General features: G+C 39.8%; 1 protein-coding gene across 1 annotated transcript in view; it reads left to right on the forward strand.

Annotated features, from left to right (window-relative positions):
• Positions 1 to 2387: 2387 nt before the first annotated feature.
• The window catches only part of ATP2B4 (ATPase plasma membrane Ca2+ transporting 4), a gene marked incomplete in the record, with an annotated part of 192691 nt that continues 173868 nt past the window's right edge, over positions 2388 to 21210 (forward strand). Inside the window, 1 exon segment of the mRNA XM_072424517.1 lies at positions 2388 to 2846.

The following is a 21210-nucleotide window of genomic DNA, read 5'->3' on the forward strand; positions in this document are numbered from 1 at the left end:
TGGCTTCAGAGTGGGAATATTACTGTTCCCCGGAAATTCACTGCCAATATGCTCATTAGAGTGGCTACCTGTATATAGCGTCTGGTAATAGGAGGCAAACACCGCAACCACTTGTTTAGGATGAGATACCCTCCTTTGTAACTACTGAACAAAGTTTTGTGGGTTAAGAATGGTTTAAAAGTTAGCCATCATTTTTCCTGCTTTATTACCAAGTTTATGAAATTTTAAATCGTTAAATTTATACAGAATAAGTTGTGGGAGGAATTTCAACTTTATTAAAGATAAGGTATAACAATTTTGCCTAGGATGATAAGTAAGAATATATTCAGGGAAGGATAGAGACAGACAGGCTTTTATAGGGGATGTGATGTTTGTATTTATTTTTTGTGAACAGTTATGGTCCTAAGACCAACTGTTTTAAACCAAAATCCAGGTTGTTGGTTGTGAGTTTGGACCCCTTATTTAGGTTGCCTACTGTTGCTATTGTTGTTTAGTTTCACTATGCAATGTCATGATAGAGACTCAGGCATGAGTACCCTGCAACACTGTGCAATGAAATGGTTATCTTTGTGCTGTGGATTGGATAATCATTTTGTTGCAATGCTGTGCAGGGGTAAGCATAGCCAAGCAGCGTATTCAAGAAGCAATCTTGAGGAGTCTGTCTTTTATGTCCACAATTAAAAATCTGTTATAAAGAGAATAAAAAAAATTCAATTTGTACATTTCCCGAAACGGAAGATCCTGGTAGGTGAATGTACCTGCAAAGGATTGATAGCCTCTATAGTGACAACGCTCCATTTGTATGGAAAATGTGCAACAGTAGGAGTAAAGGGATAACGGCCCATAAAAGTGCTTTTGGTTTACAGGTTCCTGAAGGTTCATGTGGTTTTAGGACGCTCAATGCAGCATCTAGGAGAGGTTTGTCACCTCTGCTGCCTCCATTGACTTGAATAGGTAGTGTTTTAAATTTGCCTAAAAAGGCAGGCCCAGAGAAGACAAGAAAAAAAGACATCATAGGCGCGGGGGCCTCATGACTGGGTGCTAATGGGAACCAGTCAAGTAAGGGTTAGGGAAGGAAAGGAAGGAGGAGAAGGGTGTGGGTTATGGTGTGGGTGATTATTAGGATGGAGAGATGTCTCGAGGAGTTTAAAGGGCTGGGCAGAAAGAGGGGGCATTGGTACTTGGCTAGCTAGAGTGAGCTTCCTGCCCTGAACTTGGGGGTGGTTTGTCTGTTAATACGTTTTTGGGTGGTTGGGTGTCTGGGGAAGGCAGGGACTGGTTGATAATGAAATATTGGTGATGGCAGGTTTTGTGGTAACTGTTGGTCATTGAGGAGCTTAGTGTAGGATTGATATCGGAACCAAAAGCATGAGGGTTTGCGTGGGGGCAAAAAATATCAATCCATTGGTCTTCGTAGTGTGCTGGTTTTTGTTGGGGGGATGTCTTTCTGGAACTTATCAGGGTGTTTAGGAGTGTTAGAGGTAAGTGAAAATTAGGTTGTTAAAATTGTTTTAAGAGGTTGGGCAGTATGGTAAGGGACTGGTAACATAGGAGCTACCCGATTCCAGGCTTGTACAGACATTTTTATGCATTTACTTTTATTGCTTTTGCCTATTTATTTTTAACTACGCTTTAAAAAAAAAAACACCTATACAAGCAGTTATTAATACCTGTATTAGTGTTTGCAGTTGACTAATAAAAAAAGGCCCTTTTGCCTCTTAAAACAACCCTGGATGCCTAGCGATGCATAGTAGTTGTCTAGGAGTGGTAATACCAGGGGTTGTTTACCGCAAGTCTGAACAAGCTCTAAAAATGCCCAGAAAAGAAGCATACATTTGCAAAAAAAAAAAAATACCGTCTTTAATTGTTGCAGTTGTGCGTAGGTTGAACTATTTTCTCAATTAATGCGGAACTATATTAAAAAAAGAAAAAAAACACACCCTTACTTCTGCAGATTCCTCTTGAACTTACCTGGATTGGGTCCCCTTCCTGTAACTTGCCTTGACCGCGGCCCAGGGGAAGCACCGGGTACCGCTATCTCTGTCCGTCCAACCTTGCACTGCGCCTGGGCGCGATTGGCTGACTGAATCTGCTGTAAATGGGGAAAATAAAAGTGCAAATTTCACTTCACAGAAGGCGCAGCCAGAAACCTCTTGGGATTGGTGATGAAGGTAACCCAGGAGGCTCTGCGCTCCCATGGTGATAAGGATAGAATGGGAGATGCTTGCTCCCTTTTAAAAAAATGATAATTTTTACTTTAATTAAAAGGAAAATCTACCCTTTTATGTAAAGTAAAAATTTTGATATAGGTCCGCCTTAAGAGTCAGATAACATCCTACAAGCAAGCAACAGATACAGGCAGCACGCCTCACATCAGCAGTAACCTTTCAGCGATTCAGGCGCTGCCAGCCGCCTGCACGATCTAGCCGGAACAGCAAGGCAGCACTTGTAGCTCTACAGCTTGTTGTTTGCTAAACAGAAATAAGGAGCCTGGTGTACGTCTCGTGTCACACCAGCAGAATGCTTAGAATCCATCTTAACGCAGAATCCTAAGGACATTTTACATTGAATCCTCCTTAACTCACAGAACAGATCGCTTACGACGCAGCGCCCCACCCATCCACTGTCTCATGCACCTCCCAGAGCTGGGCTGTGTCCGGTTGAGACTGCTGGAACCCGAGCTGCATACACTGGTGGGTAAAGAGCTGGCATCTACCCACCGTCACAACCTATTTAGCTGGCAACTACTAGCGTCGCCACAGCCGCAATTACGACCAAAGTAGACATTAATCATCTCCGGACCCTAGAATTCGTATTGGTTATGTTCTGTTTGCGGGGCAATTGAGGTAAGTGGAAATCGGGGTGTGTATCTCTCTGCATCTGTGTTCTCTCGACGAAAGCGTCTGCTTGTTGATTTGTAAGCTGCCTGTAGGGAATGCATGTTAGGACCTGACATTAATAACATATATGTGCTTTGTGTGGGTGTGTGCATTCCATCACGATGGACGTTTAGTGGGACAAACACTGCTGTATGTGATCTGTCATATGGAACTTGATTACTCCTTCCATTGCAGAAGACTAGGACAGTGTACTGCATTGGTTAACATTACATGTACGAATATGGGCGTGCTCTTTGCTGAGCAAAACACTGGCAGCTTTCTCATTACACAGCCCAAAACCCAATAAATATAGAATGAATAAAAGTCACAGGAATTCAATGTTTTGTTATAACATGGGCTTTATCTAGTCTGCTGATTGGGCTTTGCATAATTTGAAGCAATGACATTTTTAAGTTTGAAATGAATGTGTTTAAACTCTTTGTAACTTAATTTAAATAATAAAATGTTTTATGTGTCAGTATGACTCATTGTATTGCAAGTTACCAATAGGCTATATCTTAGCTTGGACAGTATAAGGCAGCTCTCAGGCTACCTGCGGACACCCCTAAGTCACACTTCTGTGGTGAAATTGTATTCAGGATAAAAAACTTCTCAGATCACCTTTCCTCAAGGCTGCTTTTGTTCTACATAGGGCAAACCAGTAACTCTTCAGGCTTGGGTATTTGTGCATTTAAATAAAGGGAAGCACGGACACATGCCTGCGAACATTTGAATTGTACCTGCTTGTCTAGCCACCCTGTTGTGTTTGTGGGTGAACTAGGCTTTTTTTTTTTTTTTTTTTTAACACTACAAACTTTGCGGGCATAAATGGCTCCCGAGCAGAGCTGGTTATTTTGGTTAGCCCAATCAAAACACCTCCAGCCCACATTGCTGCAGAGGTAGTGAGACAATGATGCTTTCTACAACCGTGCGTCACCCTGACCAGCTCACCCCTCCCTCATCTCATTTCCATCATAGATGCACTGTGGCATTGGGAAAGTATGGAGAGGAGAGTAATGTGTACGTTCAGCAGGTGAGTAGATAGTTTTCCCCATGCCACGGTGGACTTTTGTTGAATAGCCAGGGTTTGGTAAATACTTAGGCACTTAACCTCCCTGGCGGTCTAATTATGTCAGTATTTTTATGCCAAAGGTAGTACATTGCTTTGCATGGAAATTCATTTTACATTGTAGGCCTATAACTCTTAGGCATAATTCACCGAAATATGTCCAATATTTAATAAATGTAATAATAAACTTTAAATAAAAAAACACAAAAATCTGTAAAAACAAGGGTGCATAAAAATACTGAAACCTGTAATATAACTGTACAGTAGCATACATAATATACATATATAAAAATAATAAAATGATTACTTTGTATTGGATTTAATACAGTTATTTTGTATTGAATCCAATACAAAATAATTTGAATTTCCCGCACACACCAACGTCAATGTCAGTGCACTCGCTGGGGGAAGATCGAAGGAAGAAGACGCGGCCCAAGGATGGGATCCAACAGGCAGGACGCCGATGGGATTTTTTTTTTTTTTAGCTAACCTGAGTGTGGCTCGGGGTTACTGCTTTCAGCATGTTTTTTTTACCCCGAGCCACTCAGGGGGTTATCGCTCAGGGGGTTAATGTGGTATCCTTTACTACATATGTCTAGATATGGTCCTCCTGAGACACAAGAGACAGCTAGGCCTTGGTACAAGATACAACCTTGTATTTTGGTTATGTTTTTTTTTAAGAATAACTTTTACACCCAAAGTCCTAATTGGGATGATGCCACATTTTAAGATGGGGTCTTGACAGTGTTCTAGAAATTTTATAGTGTTTAATTTAAAGTAAAATCCAATACAGGCAGACCTATGCATTGTAATACTTTAAATGTCACGTTAAACGCTTGGGGTTTCTTCTGCACAAGATATTGATCTCTCAACTGCAGTTCAAAGTATTCATGTCTCTGGCTCTGCTGCCAACTATTCTTATCACCACCTCTTGTCATGACATAATCATTCCATTGTTAAGGTCTTCAGGGCTGGGGGGGGACCACACATTGCAGTGAGAAGACTTAGAACCTGGTATTTCACTATAAATTTAGGTGCATATTTGAGATAATTGTGATTATATTATGCTTTTGAATGTGCCCTAAACAATACCAAAATACCATGGTGATGGGGTTTCTGGTGTTATGTGTTATCTTATAGTTGGGTAGTTTGTAAGGCTGAAAAAAGACACAAGTCCATCATGTTTGACCAAAAGGGATAAAAAAGTACATCCTTAGAACCCTAATGTGCACTTGATCCATAGAAAAGCTAAACAATTGTGTTCCATTTGCTCCAATAGAAAAACAATCACAGTGTTATCACTTACAAATATAGTATATCTATTTTTTTCTGTTTGAAGCACATGTTGTCTACAGAAATAACTTAAATCAGAATGTAGATATTAAACCTCTTTTCTTTTAGGTTGCAAAGAGTTCCAGTTCCCTCTGTGTTAGGGTGGCCTCAAAGTGAATATATTCACATAAAGTATAATATATGCACCATGTCTGTGTTTATGCAAGTTGATAATATATTGTTTATTTGCCTTTTTTTTCTAGAGGATAAACTCAGTTAAGCTTTCCTCAAAGCCAGGGTACTTCCATACTTCTTGCCAACCCAAATACCCTCCTGTGTTCTTTCTCCAGTACTGCAACATTTTCTCCCCAAAGTGTTTTGTTCTTCTTACCCTAGGCATGTGACATCTGTTAGATCCATTGCTGTGGCTGACCTTTTCCAGGTGTGCAGTCCTTGGCAGTCTCGATTGGCAGGGGTTATTAGTTATTGGCACAGATTATTGTAGGAGTATACACTTAGCTGTACATTCATGGCTGTGTGTACTTTAAAGAGAAACATTGCTGGCAGACCCCTCTGAGAGAAGAGAACCACAGAGACTTCTACATTAACAAAAAATACCTTCCAGTAATGTTTAATTGCTAGACTATATTTCCACTTTAATGCTTTTTATATGGTCAGTACTTAATCTGTGACTCCAAAATAACTTGCTTTCTTTACACTATTGTTTCTATTGTATATTAAAGAACTATTTTAAACATATCCTGAGTTTCAAAGGCTTGTATTGGCATATATAATACATTTACAAAGATAATCTGTATTTACAGTGTTGACCTTCTTAATAACTTGCTGGATATCAGTTTTGTGCCCAAGTCTGACTAATAGTAATCCATTCTTGCTTTCTTAGTGCATTGAATCTGTCACAATTTGCGGGCTTCAGCTTTTTAGGAATTGACCACAAGTTCTCAATGGGTTTAACAACGAGTTTCCTGGCTATGGGTCCAAAATTATGTTATGGTCTCTGAATAACATCATAATCACTTTACCATGGCATGTGATGCTTTATCATGCTGGAAAATACACTGATCATCATCAAATTGTGCCTGAGTTGTTCAGGAAGTTGCTTTTGGAGGACATTTTGAAACCCTTCTTTATTCATGGCAGCATTGTGAGTGAATCAACTTCCTTGGCTGAGACACAAGCCCACATATGGATTATTTTAAAATTCTTCATTGTTGGCACTAACCAGGACTCATGGTAGCATTCATCTTTTCTTCTCCAATCAATTCTTCAAATCCTTGTTTTTCTTTTAGAATTTCACTTTATCCTTAATGTTCTTCTTGGAAAGAAGTGGCTTCTTTGCTGCCTCTTTTGATACGTGGCTGTTTTTCAAACATCCTTGCCTCACTTAGCGTTGTCTGTTTTGAGGAAGCTCTTCGCTGGTGATAACATGATTCTGTAGTTGATGGTCAGGAGAAGATGGTCCTGGCACATGTGGACACTCCTTGACATCCTCAAGCCTTCTTCACTGTAAATGATCCTCTCACCTTGAAGTTCTTGATATACTGTAAAATGGTTCTTTCAGGTGCCATTATCTTCACATAAGGCTTTATTAGGGATTTTAAAAGGTACAATAAACATAATGAATCCTTAAGGAACAAAATACAGTGAAAAAGTGAAATAGTGCGAAAAAATAAACTGAAATGCATATAATGAACAGAACAGCTGATGAAAAACAGAACTATAAATGTCTTTTGTACGTGTAACAGTCCAAAACAGTGCTGCAGATCAGCTAAACAAACATAAAGGAACCATGAACCATGGTAAAATAGCCAGGCCACTACTAAATGGGCAGTACACATTGTGGAGGGGCAACAAAGAGGAAGGGGGAGGGGTTGGGGAAAATAGGGCAAGGAAAGAGGGAATCAAAGGGGGTGGGAAAGCTCCCAAGCGACATAAATTAAAGGTAGGAGGTCAGGTCCAAATGTACTAATATAGCCCATTTGTCCAAATAAAGTTGTCAATCTTTAAAAATATTTCATGTACATCAACATTAAACCTAATTTGTTATGTAGTGCCTAATCAAACAGTGAATCCAGGCTAACTAGTATGTCAGGAAAAAAAAATTGGAGGTGCCTGGAAAAATAATGGTCTGTACTATAAAATAATATTACAAATCAGTCCAATTAAAAAAGCACAGTGGCTCTGGTGAGGTTGCACTGTATTGTGCAAAATTGTGTAAAAATTGGTCAACATGAGGCAACAATGACAACTTGGTTTGTCAGATGACAACAGCCAGCATGGTTTGGGGGTTGAAATATTCATTCTTCTGTTGGGCTTTGACTTTAAAGGAGTCAGTACTAAATTAAGTGCATTACATTTTCAGGTGCGTGTTAGACACATTTCTGGCTGGGTAACCCTAGCTTTAATCCACCACTCTGCAGCATGCCATGTTTTCTCCCTGGGATTACATTGCTTGCAGCATCTGAGGAGATGAATCAATTTGCTATCTGTCCTGTGCTCTGCAGTCTGCAGCATCCCCAGTTCCCTTTAGCTGTGATTAGTCACTTGGCATCCCCTGCTCTGAGACTGTGCCGCTGAAGGGTATTTTAGAGTATGTGCTGAAGTCAATGAGTGCATTAGTTCCTTACTTGACCTTGCTTTTCCATTGGCTACTTGTCCTTTAAAGCTTCTCAGTTTACAGGCACCAGTTGTCCATTGTAGCGTTTAGCTGGTCTAATCTGCTGGTGGTGTGATTTCCTGTCGCTGACCTGTTTTTTAGACACGTGCAATGGTTCTCGTCCACTAATCGCCTCGGGGCCGATATCGGACGAGAGTCTTACGTGTGTACAGTGCTTGTCGTCCATTTTCGGAACGACTGTCCTGGGGGATCCACGGATGACGAACGATCATAATGGAAGTGAAGGGGGAGAGCGCAGTGGGGTGCCGCTCTGTCATTCTTCCCCTCTCCGTAGAACAGAATGGTGCTTTATGTACAGCACTCATTCATGCATCGTGCAGTTGTTAGTCGCTGGAAATGATCGTGAAAGATCCTTTCCAACGACCGGTATTGCACGCTGAGGTGAAGAGTTTGGAATCGGATTGGGGGATTGGTGCCTGGTGAGTATTGGTGCTGGACCAGGACAAAGCAGTATGTAGGAATTTTTACAAAATCAATCATGAAGTATATGCCATGCTTATAAATGTGGTCTTTAAATTTTTGCCTGTTTAAAGACTAAACATTCCTGAAATCCATGCCATCCATGTCCCAAGTTTTCAGTGCCATGTGTTTTTATCTGACTTCCCAGTGTTTCATGTTTTGTTAGTAGTATAATAGCGTAATTAATGTAGTCTAACTGCCATTTCCCGCTCATACTGGCAACTGCCAGGCACCTGAGATTAATAACAGCCAGTAACTGCTAGGCTTTTTCAGGCCGAGCAGTTTTTTAAGCAGCAGTTGTTCCTGCCGTGAGGAAGCAGTAAATGCAGTTTTACAGCCAGTTTGAATTCAGCCTTCTTCAGAAGTACCACCTATGGCTATATCTACTTTTGTGAAAAAAAAAAAAAAAAAAAAAAAGATTTTGGATTTGATTGGATTACAAACTGAGCCCAGCATATTCCCATTCTGGCTGGGCTTCCCACCTCTTTCCGGTGCTCATGGTTCCAGCTAGCCCTGCCAATTTCTTTATTTTGGATTCTTCCTCACTTCAACCGGCCATACACTGTACAGGCATGAGATAGGGTGAAGTTTTCTTGAATGTAAAAAAAATGTCAATCTTATTGGTACTGTGTGGGATTGAGCACTTTTTTTTCACAATGAAAAAACACACATTTTTCCATCAGCTAATGTCCCCCCTCTCATCCCTGCCTATATTCTATAAAAGATGCCTAGTAAGTTTATCCATGTGTAATGACATAAGCAGCAGCACCGTCTGATATCTGTGTGTTTAAAGACCACTGGTCATATTTTGAAGCCTAACATCTCACCTTTATAGATATAGAGATACCTTTATATCTCCTAAACTGTTGGTTGTAATGATTTGAAGTGGTGAGTGGGAGATTTTGTTTCTTTGAAAAATGTTTGTTTAGTTGCTCTAAAAAACATGTGAGATCAAGGTTTATGCATTCTTGCTTCTCAATTGTTCAATTTCATGGTGACACCTGGTGACACCTGGCAACAGACAGCAGCCACTCTGCCTTCTTGTCCCTCCCACCGCAGAGTGCATGTGCATACCTTTCTAAAGATTTTGTTGGCGATCTGTTACCCACTGGTCCCAGCAGGGCACATGCCAGTGAAGGGGATCTGTGGACTCCTGATTCACAAAAGCCTTGCTGTTACCTGCAGTTCTCTAACAATTAGCTGTCTTTTCCATGCTGCTGCACACTGAGTCTGAGCACTAGGTGCTGGGAGGTTTAGGTGTCAACCGACCTCACCTGCTGGTTGATTGCTAGTTCACTGTGCAATCCCCACCGAGTCTATCAATTTAGTCGGGTTTAGACCAGATGCTCATTGTTCATTCAGTTCCTGTCGTGCTGTGGGTGTGTTTGTTTGATACTTCTTGCTGATCCTTGCCTAATGTGACCCTTTGCCTGTTTGCCATGTCAACTGACCTCTGCCTATATTCTGATCGTGAGACTTTTCTACCCTTTGGCTACCTCACCTGGCTTGTAACTTGTATGACCTTGGCCAGGTCATTTGCTAATACTTGTAGCCCCAGATGCTGGGATGGTGCAACTACCTGCCCAAGTGCAGGCTTGTCTCTAGGCTGAGCACACAGTTTACTGTTATTTTTGTGGGGATGATGAGTTTTAGAACAGTGACAGAAATTGCATTTAGAGCAAGTAATGAGTAAAAGTGTTTAGGATTGTACCAACTGTAAAACTGGTAAATGACACAGATTAAACTGCAATGGTCACCTTCTAAGGTATTTTTTAATGTTTTTTTCAACCTGACCGACTGTAACTGAATGTAACTATGTAATAAACTGAAATGGCTGCTGGGTCTTGGCTCTGCTTTTTATAAGGTATGTGTATAGCTTGTAACTTCCAGTGGTAAACACATTGCCTTCTGTTGCTTCCATTTTCCTCCACACCAGTTATGTTTTCTTTTTTCTTTGCTTTGGCCTTGTTTCCTTGGACAATACCTTTGTATTTAGTTCTCAGCAGTAAATTATAACTACTACCTTTTGCAAATGAACTTTTAAAATACATTGTGCAGCTGTGCCTGCCATGTGGCCTGCAGTTTTAGGATCTCTTATGCCTTTTTGTTTTTCTGGTAACTAAATCAGGTAAATTTGGCTATTCTGTTCACCAGAGGATCAAAGTCATCCACAGCATGCCAAAAACACAAATTTTTATCCTCCTGGCTCTCTGTGGATCCCACAGACCTCATTTGGGAGACCTCCTGGACTCTCCCAGCACACAGGCTACACAGCCTTATCACCTGAGCCACACCTGGCCTCGGGCTGCAATTTCCCTCAGTCTCAAAGGCAGGTGCTTCAGAGGCAACCTCAACAATATCTGGCTTGGGAAAAAAGGAGTGCCTGGCCCGCCCATTTCTTCAGGACGTTCTAGGCCTGAATCCCAAATAAAGAGCTGTAAATCCACATCTATTTAAAGCCTTATCAGCCCGATTATCCTCCTTTCCAGGGCAAATTGAGGTTGATGATGTCAAAAATCCCCAAGTTTGGCATTATATATTTGCGTTTTCTAATAAATATTATATAAAAAAATGAAACCACAATAAATCAATTCAAAACTTTGCCAACCTAATGTGACCCATAACTTGTACAATTTATATGGAAAAAAAAATGTTAGGGGGAAAAAAATCCAAAATTCTCCAAATGCAACAGATTGCGAGGGCATCTCTTGTGTATAGTCCTCTTTAGGTCACCACTAAATGTAGGTTTATTGTAGGTCTGCACTTTAGCTGGGCCGTTCCAAAACTTTATTTCTCCTGAAGCCATTCTTTTGTTGACCGGAGCCCAAGTTCCAGCTGAAAATAGAAAGCTCAAAGCTTGATACTGCCGCCACCATGCTTCACCATGGGGATGGCATTCTTCTGGTGATGTGGAAGGGTTGCAAGAGAAAAGTTTTTTTATTTATTTTTTTTTTTTAATTGATAAAAAACAATTAGGCTTGACTAAAATTTACATAGTTTCCCAAAAGCATATAGGAACATGTATTCTGGCGTGATGAGACCAGGTGCAAAAACAAAACTTTAGGCGTATATTTATAAATTAATCCTGTCAATTTAACGTTTAACCGAGCATTTCATGTACACCTGTTTGTTATTTCAGTGCTTTCCCTGTCCATCTCCTGTGTTTAGCACTTGTTGCCCAGCCAGTTGCCTTTTGCTGTTCCAGTGTTCCTCTCAGTCTATGGCTATTCCTGTGTCATTCTCTGAGGCTAGATGCCCACCAAGCTACTCAAATCCAGATATTTTGGCAGCTTCATCAGCTCGTTATTCGCCTATATCAGCTTCTGGCCCCCTCTGCTGCACCTCCTGAACCTCCAGCCTTGACTCGAGACTATACCAGTAGTCTCTGCACTTCCCCTGCCACCACAACAATTCTCTGGGTATCCCAAGACCTGCCGTGGCTTCAACCTGTGCAATATACACTTTGAACTTCAGCCACAAAATTTCCCCACTGGCCAGGCTAAGGTAGCTTACTTAATTTACCTTCTTTCTGGAGAGGCCATGGCTTGAAGCCGTCCCCCCTCTGGGAAAATACAGATCTGGTCACCAGTAGTTTCGAAGATTTCCTGAGTTTCTTTAGGGGGGTTTTTAATGAACCAGCTCGTGTCTTCACAGCAGCCAGCACGCTCGGTCAAGAGTCATGTACTATGGGACAGTTTGCTGTTAAATTTCATACTTTGGCAGCTGAGAAATTCCCCCTTAAGCTCTGGTAGACCTGATCTCCTTGGCCACCATGACTAACTCCAGCTGCCTCTGGAACCTCCAGTCCTTCCTGCTTCTCCTTCTTCAAAGGAACCCATGCAATTTGGCTGTTCATCTCTGTCTTCAGAAGAAAGGTCCCAGCGCCCATCTACAGGCCTCTGCATCTATTGCAGACAGAAAGGACAATTTATTAAACTGTCCACAGATGTCGGGAAACTTCAGCTCATAGTATGTTACATGCTATGTCACTCCTCTCTTCTCTCTCCTCCACTCACCGTCCGTCCACGTTTGACCTTAAGACCTTCACCGATTCTTGGGCATTTAAGCTTCCCTTGTCAAGGATTGTGCCTGGCCTATAGAGCCTTTGTCTCAACCCTTGCGTATCTCTGCGATGGATGGTACCTTTCTGTTCTGTGGACTTAATCGCTTCCAAACTTTGCCCATGCAAATGTCTGTAGGTGTGCTCCATCATAGGACCATAACCTTCCTCTTCTCCAGCTGGCCTCATCTGCAGTCATCCTGGGACTTCCATTGCTTCAACAACACTCTACAATAATTGATTGGTCTTTTCCATAGGTTTTGGCTTGAGGCCATTCCTGCCACTCCCAGTGTTTTACTAAATCCTCTCCTCTCGAGTTTCTTGCTCTCTCCATATGGGAGGTGGCCCCATCCATCCCTGCCAAGTACATGAACAACCTAAATGTCTTCTCCAAATGTAAGGCTGAACAACTTCCTCCCCACCAGTCCTATGACTGAATTATACACCTCCCAAAAGTCGGGTATACCTCCTCAGTGTCCCTGAGACCAAGGCCATGAGCAAATACATAAAGGAAAATCTACAGAGGGGATTTATATGCAAGTCCTCTTCTCTTGCCGGAGCAGGGTAAAGATGGATCTTCCCCGCCCATGTATTGGTTATCGCTGTCTGAATGCCATCACAATTAAGAACCGCTGCCGCTTATTGCTGAGCTTTTTGACCACCTTTGAGGGGTCCAGGTCTTCAACAAACTAGACCTTGGAGGTACCTATAACCTAATCCGGATCAAGGAGGGGGAAAAATAGCTGTAACCCCAGAGATGGGCATTATGAATATCTAGTGATGCCCTTCGGTCTCCTTATTACCCTGGCTGTCTTCCAACACTTTGTCAGTGATGTATTTTGTGACCTGTTATACATCTGCGTGGTCGTTTATTTGGACGTCAATCAACAGACAATCAACTCTATTCAAAAGCCAAAAAGTGCCTGTTTGAATAGCCTAGAAATATTCCTCTTGCTCAGGTTTGCACAGTGATACCTAATATGTATTGCCCTATTGTTCGTTATGGTTGTTAGAAAAGTGTGACTGCATGTTAGCTCTGAGAATTTTTATTCACCCTTTGCAGAATGCTAAATATCTTACAAATCTGTAAATACTTTGCAAAAGTGTCTGGGTTCTTTAAGTGTAATTTATATATAGCTTCATATAAAACATGTATTACAACATATAAGAACCAAGCTGGAAGTTTGCAGTGGTGTTAAGCAGTTTGCAGACAATTACTAAACATTTTGTTGGCAGTGCAACAACCAGGTCATAAAATTGGAGATCCACTGCTACATCCATTGTCATATGAACTCTGGTCCCCTTGCCCTTAGACTGTTACAGTGCTGCCTTTCTGACTTTTGATAACTGACCTGACAGTTGCTTAGTGATTCCTGGATCCTAATTACCTGATGACTTGCACCTGGGTCTGCTCCTGTGACCAATCTAGATAACTGACTTCCTATTTAAACCTTGCAGCTTCATGTTGCTTTTGCCTGATTGTTGTGGTTTATCACTTGATCACATTCACTGTTGCTCTCTACTTTGTGTTTATATAATCTCAACTTGGAGTTTTGCAATACTCTCCCTCCCTACAGACTTGTCTCTGATGCTGAGATCTACTGACAACTCATCCATTTTAGTCTGCTGTGAGCTCCAGCTACTGGTTCCACATTCCTATCACCTCTGCTTCAAAGTCACTGTGGTTTAAATATTTGTAGATCATGCTGAATCACCAAAGTTCCATTATTACTATCCGGTTATTTAGAGCTGATGAGGACCTACAACATTCACATAAGACCTTTTACAACAACAATGAAATCCCTGAGCTAAAGCACAGGAGCTAAATGTTAATAGCTTCTGCAATGTTTCTATACCTTGATTAGAGCCCACCTGGTAAATTAAGTTGGTTGGGTGTGATTTGGAAAGGCTCACACCTCTTTATGAAAGGCCTCATAGCTCAGAATTCATTGTAGAGCAAAAACAAGCCATGAGGTCAAAGAAAATGTCTGCAGAGCTTAGAGATTGTTGCAAAGCACAGATCTGGGAAAGGCTACAAAAATATGACTGCTTCACTGAAGGTTTGCAAGAGCACAGTGGTCTCCATAATTCTCAAGTGGAAGAAGTTTGGCACAACCAGGATCTTTACAAGAGCTAGCAGCCTTGTCAAACTGAGCAATCGAGGGACAGGTCCTTAGTGAGGGAGGTGACCAATAACCCGATGGTCACTCTGACTGAGCTCCAGCGATCTTGTATGGGGATGGAACTGAGTTCCAGAAGGACAACCATAACTGCAGCCCTTCAACGATCTAGGTTTGGAGGAAACCAGGCACCGCTCATCACCTTCCCAATATCATCACAGTAGTGAATCAAGGTGGTGGCATTATCATGCAATGGGGATGTTTAATAGCAGGGTCTGTGAAACTGGTCAGGGTTGAGATAAAGATGTATGAAGCAAAGTACAGAGAAATCCTCCATGAAAACCTGTTCCAAAGACCTCAGAATGGGTTGAAGGTTCACCTCCTAACATGACAATGAACCAAAGACAACACAAGAGTAGCTTTGGGACAACTCTGTGAATGTTCTAGAGTGGGCTTGAACATGGCTGTCCACCCCTTGAACAGGGCATATCCAACCTGATTGTGCGTGAGAGGATTTCCAAAGGAAAATGGCAAAAAAAATCAAAGCTCGTTACCTAATTTCCAAAAAGTCGCTGTAATTAGGGCAGATTGTTGGAGCTTTGATGATAATTTATTGTGAGTACTTAAGGGACAAGTATAATATATACTTAATATATATTATAGCAAAATGGCAAAGATAGGTTGGTTTCCCCCTAAAAAATGGCCTTTGAGGACATTAAACTAGGACTATGACTAGAATTAAACTATCCCTAGGACCATAGACCTTTTGAAGGACATCAAAAAGGACTATAGAAGGGACATTAGGTCATGAGTTCCTCACAAGAGGCAGTTAGTGATATGACTATAAACTGTGTTGCAGAGTAAAAAGTTCGCGCTGCATAAATACAGGATGATAAACCTGATTTTATACACCCAAATCCTGCTGGACCTTTTATGTAAAGTAAAAAGGTCTTAATTACAGTGGAGATCAAGACAGAATTAGAGTGCAGAAGCGCAACAGCAGGCTACGTCACAGTATAAAATGGGGTGTGGTAGCGCTGTACATAGCGCTATACACAGTGTATACGCACAATCGCTATACATACAGTTCTGTTCTGTGGAGACTGGAAGAGTGAGGATGAGAAAGTGGCAGCCCACTGCATTCTCCTCCATAGGAAGTACAGCGTCATCCCTGCTTCCTTCATTGGTCCCCTAGGACGAATTGGTGTATGATGTACTACATAATACATGCTAGAATTTCACCTGAGACGATTGCAGTCATTTTTCTTGGGCAGCAATCATCTAGCATGTTTTCATAGCTTTAGGCAAAGTTCACTTAGTTCACAAGTCGTAAAAACCATGAGGTGTATCCTGTGCTTGGCAAACTGCAGGACATCACCTGTCCCTTCTGCAACAAAACATTCTGCCTTCTCACAATTTGTCATTGTGAAACTATATTTCCACTTTAATTAAAGCAATGCTAATATTTTAGTTTTGTAATCATAATGACATGCCCTTGATATTATCCATGGTTAGGTTTGTGAATAACAGGAGCACATATGAGGTTACGAAATGAAGCTCGTTGTCACTGATCATGAACAACAATATTGACAAAGCTTGGAGCACAATGTCCATCTGAAGCCAGATATGTGTTGACAGCTCCCCAGAGCTCCTCCCTAAAGAATTGAGCATTGATCTGTTTCTGCTGTTTTATGGCTCATATTTGTTTTGCATTTGGTTAATTCATCCCTATCAGATTGCACTTGATAACTGACTAGCACTTTGATTATGTCTTGGTTTTATGTTACCCATTTTATTGTTATTATTATTCAAACTACATCTGGAATATGCAGTCCAGTGTTTGGCACCTGTTCGCAAAAATAACATTGTGGAATTGGAGAGAGTGCAAAGAAGGGTAACTGAACTAATAAAAAGAATGGAGGAGCTCAGCTATGAGGAGAGATTAGCTGAACTGAATCTATTCTCCCTTGAGAAGAGACATTTATGTGGGGATATGATCACCCTGTATCAATAATCCATATTGAGAACTCTCTTTCCAAATATTCAGATCATTACAAAGAACAAGGGGCCTGGAGGAAAAGAAGTTTAAGCTCCAGATCAGGAAGGGATTCTTCACTGTATAAGGTCTGTGAGAATGTGCAATAGGCTCCCTCAGGAAGTAGTTTCAGCAACTACTTTAGATTGCTTTAAGAAAAAGCTGGATGTTTTTCTAGAAGCACAGAATATAACTGGGTCATAAGGATTTAAAGTAAAGATAACAGAGACTGTTGATCCAGGGAACATCCGATTGCCTCAGGAAATCGGGAAGGAATCTTTTTTTTCACCTGTTTGGAGCAAATTGTTTTTTTTGCCTTCCTCTGGGTCAACTTTGTCCTATAGGGTTTTTTTTTATCTGGGATATGTTTATTTCCCTAGTGGTTGAACTTGATGGACTCTTTTTTTTTTTTTTTTTTTTTTTTTTAACCTAATTATGTAACTATTATCCTGTATTTATTTGGCGCCATAATAGAGAGAATGAATATGCCAAACTAAAAGGCATTTTAAAAGTATGCTTTGAATACCACATGTATTTATAAATGAAATCTCATTTATAAATACATGCCACTGAACCACTGAAATCTCATACTGGCGCTTCTGGCAATTCACAGAAAGATGTGCACACACACAGTACAATATTTCTACGCTTACAGTTTACTAATGTTTATTTTACAATAAATTTAGAACTTATATGTTCTTTTTCAAAATGGAAAAACTTGTTTAAAGCAGCATATCTAATATACACATACAGCATCCTATCAGAGAACCATATTTCTCTTGCAATAAAATCTGTGTAGTATTGTCATTCTGCTTTAATTGCAATGTTATGTCGTCAGTTATGTTAAGAAAGAGGGTCATCATGGTGGTTACAGCTAATAACCTTCCTCCTTTAAGCCCACAGCACTACTTGATACAAGTTTGAACTTGTATTTTATGAACGTAAAATGCATATAGAAATTGGATAGACTCAAAAAATCATTGCTGTATTATTCAAAGCTAGAACATTCCATCTAGAAAGTCTCCTTTTTAATTCATTTTGTGCATTTTTGTCATAGCATGCACACTATTTTTAAATTTATTAAGCATATACTTTCACTAATTTCTTGGGGAATTGTCTTAGGCTGTCAGCAGGTGGGTTTAGGCATTTTGCCAGTTGCAAACGCCTAAAACTGCTTGTAAATATTTACATTAATGTGTTTCGTTTATTCAATTTTTTATATTTTATTGTGTTTGTCTATGTATTGTGATAGGATGTGTCCCATTGCGTAGCTGGAAAAGTCTTTGATATGGTGTATGTAGCGCCCAGACTAATTAACCTCTAGTGCCCCGGGGATCGGGCACTCTTCTCAATGAATGCAGCCACACCTGCAATCATTGAGAAGATGCCCAGCAAAGGAGAACCTAACATTGTAATATAAGTATCTCTTACAAATGATACATTTGTTACAGATTCAAATGTATCATTTGTAAGCGATACTTATAATACAATGTCAGGAGGTTCTCCTGTACTGGGCATCTTCTCAGTGATTGCAGCTGTGGCTTCATTCATTGAGTAGAGTGTTTGATCCCCAGGGCACTAGAGGTTAATTACCTCTAGTACTCAGGGATCGCAGAGGATTTCCTGAGCTGCGAGATTTAACTTAATATTCTTGCTCGCTCATCCCTATTCACAATTAAGAAATCAGTTTTATGCAAAATGACTTGTTTTTTTGTATAGACTGTATGATTAGCCAGGGAGGGAACTAACCAAGCGGTAGTTAGCTGCCCAACCGGGCTAGTATTTCTTTTTCTATTTACTCTATTTTATTTTCTATTACTCTACTACACCCATACAAAAAAACTTTTGCAAATGCCTGCAAAAATCTAGCGTTTTTGTTTAAAACTGTTCCCAGGCGGCTAGCTATAGACAGGTGATGGGAGCCTTACAGTGGTGGGTTTTTCTTCTCCTACCTCTCTCCCATTTTCGGCCTCATTTTTTTTTTACACTAGTGAATTTCTGGGCAAAAGCCTCCTATTGGTTCTTAACGTATTCTTCAGTATACTTGCAAATCTATCTATCAGATAAGAAAAAATTGACAATGCTGTTTTAAGACATATAATTTTATGAGTAAAAAAAGTATAAGATTTGTACCTATTTTTACATTTTTTTCTTATAGTATGTTCATCAACCAGTGGTGAAAACTGTGTACATTAAATCTGTGCATCCATTGACAAACACTACTCTCTTCAGCAATGGAGCTTACTTCTAAAAGATCATTGATAAACTGTATTTAAACTCCAGAGACTTATTTATGTACTGCTGATCCTTCTTGCCCCTCCCATTAAATGTGCTTCTATAAAGTGTTTTTTCCCCCATTTCCTGGCGTTTCAAGGCACTTTGCTTTTTTTAATCAAAATTAATGAGATATGTATGACAATTCCTAGTAATATTGACATTCTTTCTCTTAAAACCTTACTCTTTGTACCATATTTGCTGCCAGTTTTATCTTCATCTTTCACTTCTCCATTCCTCCCCTATCTCTCCCTTTTACTGGACCTGCTTACAGCATGGAACAGTTTATAAATGGAACACAGCCCACTCATTCTTAGGAGCAAAGCATCCTGGGAGTTCTGCTTTATGTTTTCCAGACTGTGGTTTAGATTTTAACTGCTGCAGTGCATTGGGGAGGGTAGTTATATTGAAAGAGCAAGAGATTTGAAACGGGAATGAAGTGAACATAGCATATCAGTCAAAAAATATTATCCCTTTTTTTATTTTAGTGCATTTTTGTTAAAATCTGTGTATGTATGTATTTTTGGATATATTACATTTTCACTTTTTGCCCCCTTTTACCATTTATTGTTTGAGAAAATAATTCAGGTTAGGATAAGATTGAAAATGCAAGAAATTTTATGGTATAAATATATTTTAACACTTCAAATATTTTTATTGAGAAAAAAGTGAAAAAATACTCATATGGGACTTTTCAATTCAAATTCATACAAAAACAGCTTTAATAATTTTAAAGTAATTAGAGACAAACTTTTTAGCAACAGAGATTGTTTGATTGAATTTTGTTTTGGTGGCTTTGTGTGTTCATTGAAAACCGTTCATTTTAAAGCAGTATTTTTACCTCCTTTCCTGTACTTGGAATGTCAGGTTTACCCCTATCTTAGTCAAAATGTGCATGTGTAATATATAATCTATACATATCACAAAAAAACATTTCTGTAGTGTACAGAGACATTGGGATGAGGAACTAATTAAAAAAAGGCCTGTAAATATTCAAAGGCCAGCATGCAGATGTTGGATCATTGTAGCGATTTATGAATCCTATGTCATGCATGTCGTTTCCTCATTTTTTAGTTTCCTATGCTTTTATTTTTAAAGGACAAACATGAAATTGCATGTTTAGAGACTAATTGTTTAAAAAGAATATTATAAACAATACCTATAATTGTAAAAGTGGTGTGCTATGTTATTTTATTCTGTTATTTATACATTTAGTCCAGTTTGAAACTGTATATATATAAGTTTTCTGTTCTCGCTGTTTAATCTCAAGAAAAACAAAAACATGTAAAAAAATTAATTCATGCTGCTAAAAAACAGAGCTTTTTCCTAAATTTTTCAAAATATAGTTACATAGGTTGAAAAATGAAGACACAAGTCCATCAAGTTCAACCATTATGAAAAAAAAACATATCCCAGATAAAAACCCTATAGGCATATTTGATCATGAGGAAGGCAAGATATAAAACCCTGGTTCAGTTTGCTCCAACTGGGAAAAAAATCCTTCCTGATCCTGTGAGGCAATCAGTTGTTCCCTGGATCAACAGTTACCATTGTCTTTACTTTAAAACTTTATTAACCAGATTTAATCTGTGCTTCAAGAAAACTTTCATAAAGTAATCTATACTACTTGCTGAAACTACTTCCTGATGGAGTTTATTTCACATTTTCACAGACCTTACTGTGATGAATCCCTTTGTAACCGCAGATTAAATTTCTTTTCCTCCAGATGCAGAGTGCCCCCTTGTACTTTGTAAATGACCTTAAAGTGAATAATTGAGAAGAGAGTTCTCTCTATGGACCATTTATATAGGGTGATCATACCCCCCCCTTATACATCTCTTCTTAAGGGAGAATAGATTCAGTTCGGCTAATCTCTCCTCATAGCTGAGCTCCTCCATTCCTTTTATTAGTATAGTTGCTCTTCTCTGCACACTCTCCAATTCCACAATACTAAATTGGACTGCATATTCCATATGAGGTCTGACTAATATTTTGTACAGGGGCAGGATTTTGTCTCTGAATTAAAGCTGAAAATCTGCAGTTCAACTGCATCTGAGTTGTTTCATTTAAAATTAATTGTGATAATGTACAGAACCAAAATTAGAAAAAAAGTTGTCTCTGTGAAAATATTTATGGACCTAACTATATATTATATAAAGATTTCTTTGTATTGGTCTCAATACAGCTATTTTGTATTTTGTATTGAATCCAACACAAAATATTTAAATTTCCCGCCGCTCCTCCTGCCCCAAACCGACGCATGCACCAATGTCACCAGGAAACCCCAGAGAACGTCTCTGCACAAACCGGGAGAGGATCGGAGGAGCTGCAGCGACCAGCAGGA

The sequence above is a fragment of the Pyxicephalus adspersus genome, chromosome 1 (genome assembly GCF_032062135.1).
Source record: "Pyxicephalus adspersus chromosome 1, UCB_Pads_2.0, whole genome shotgun sequence".
Taxonomy (NCBI): Eukaryota; Metazoa; Chordata; class Amphibia; order Anura; family Pyxicephalidae; genus Pyxicephalus; species Pyxicephalus adspersus.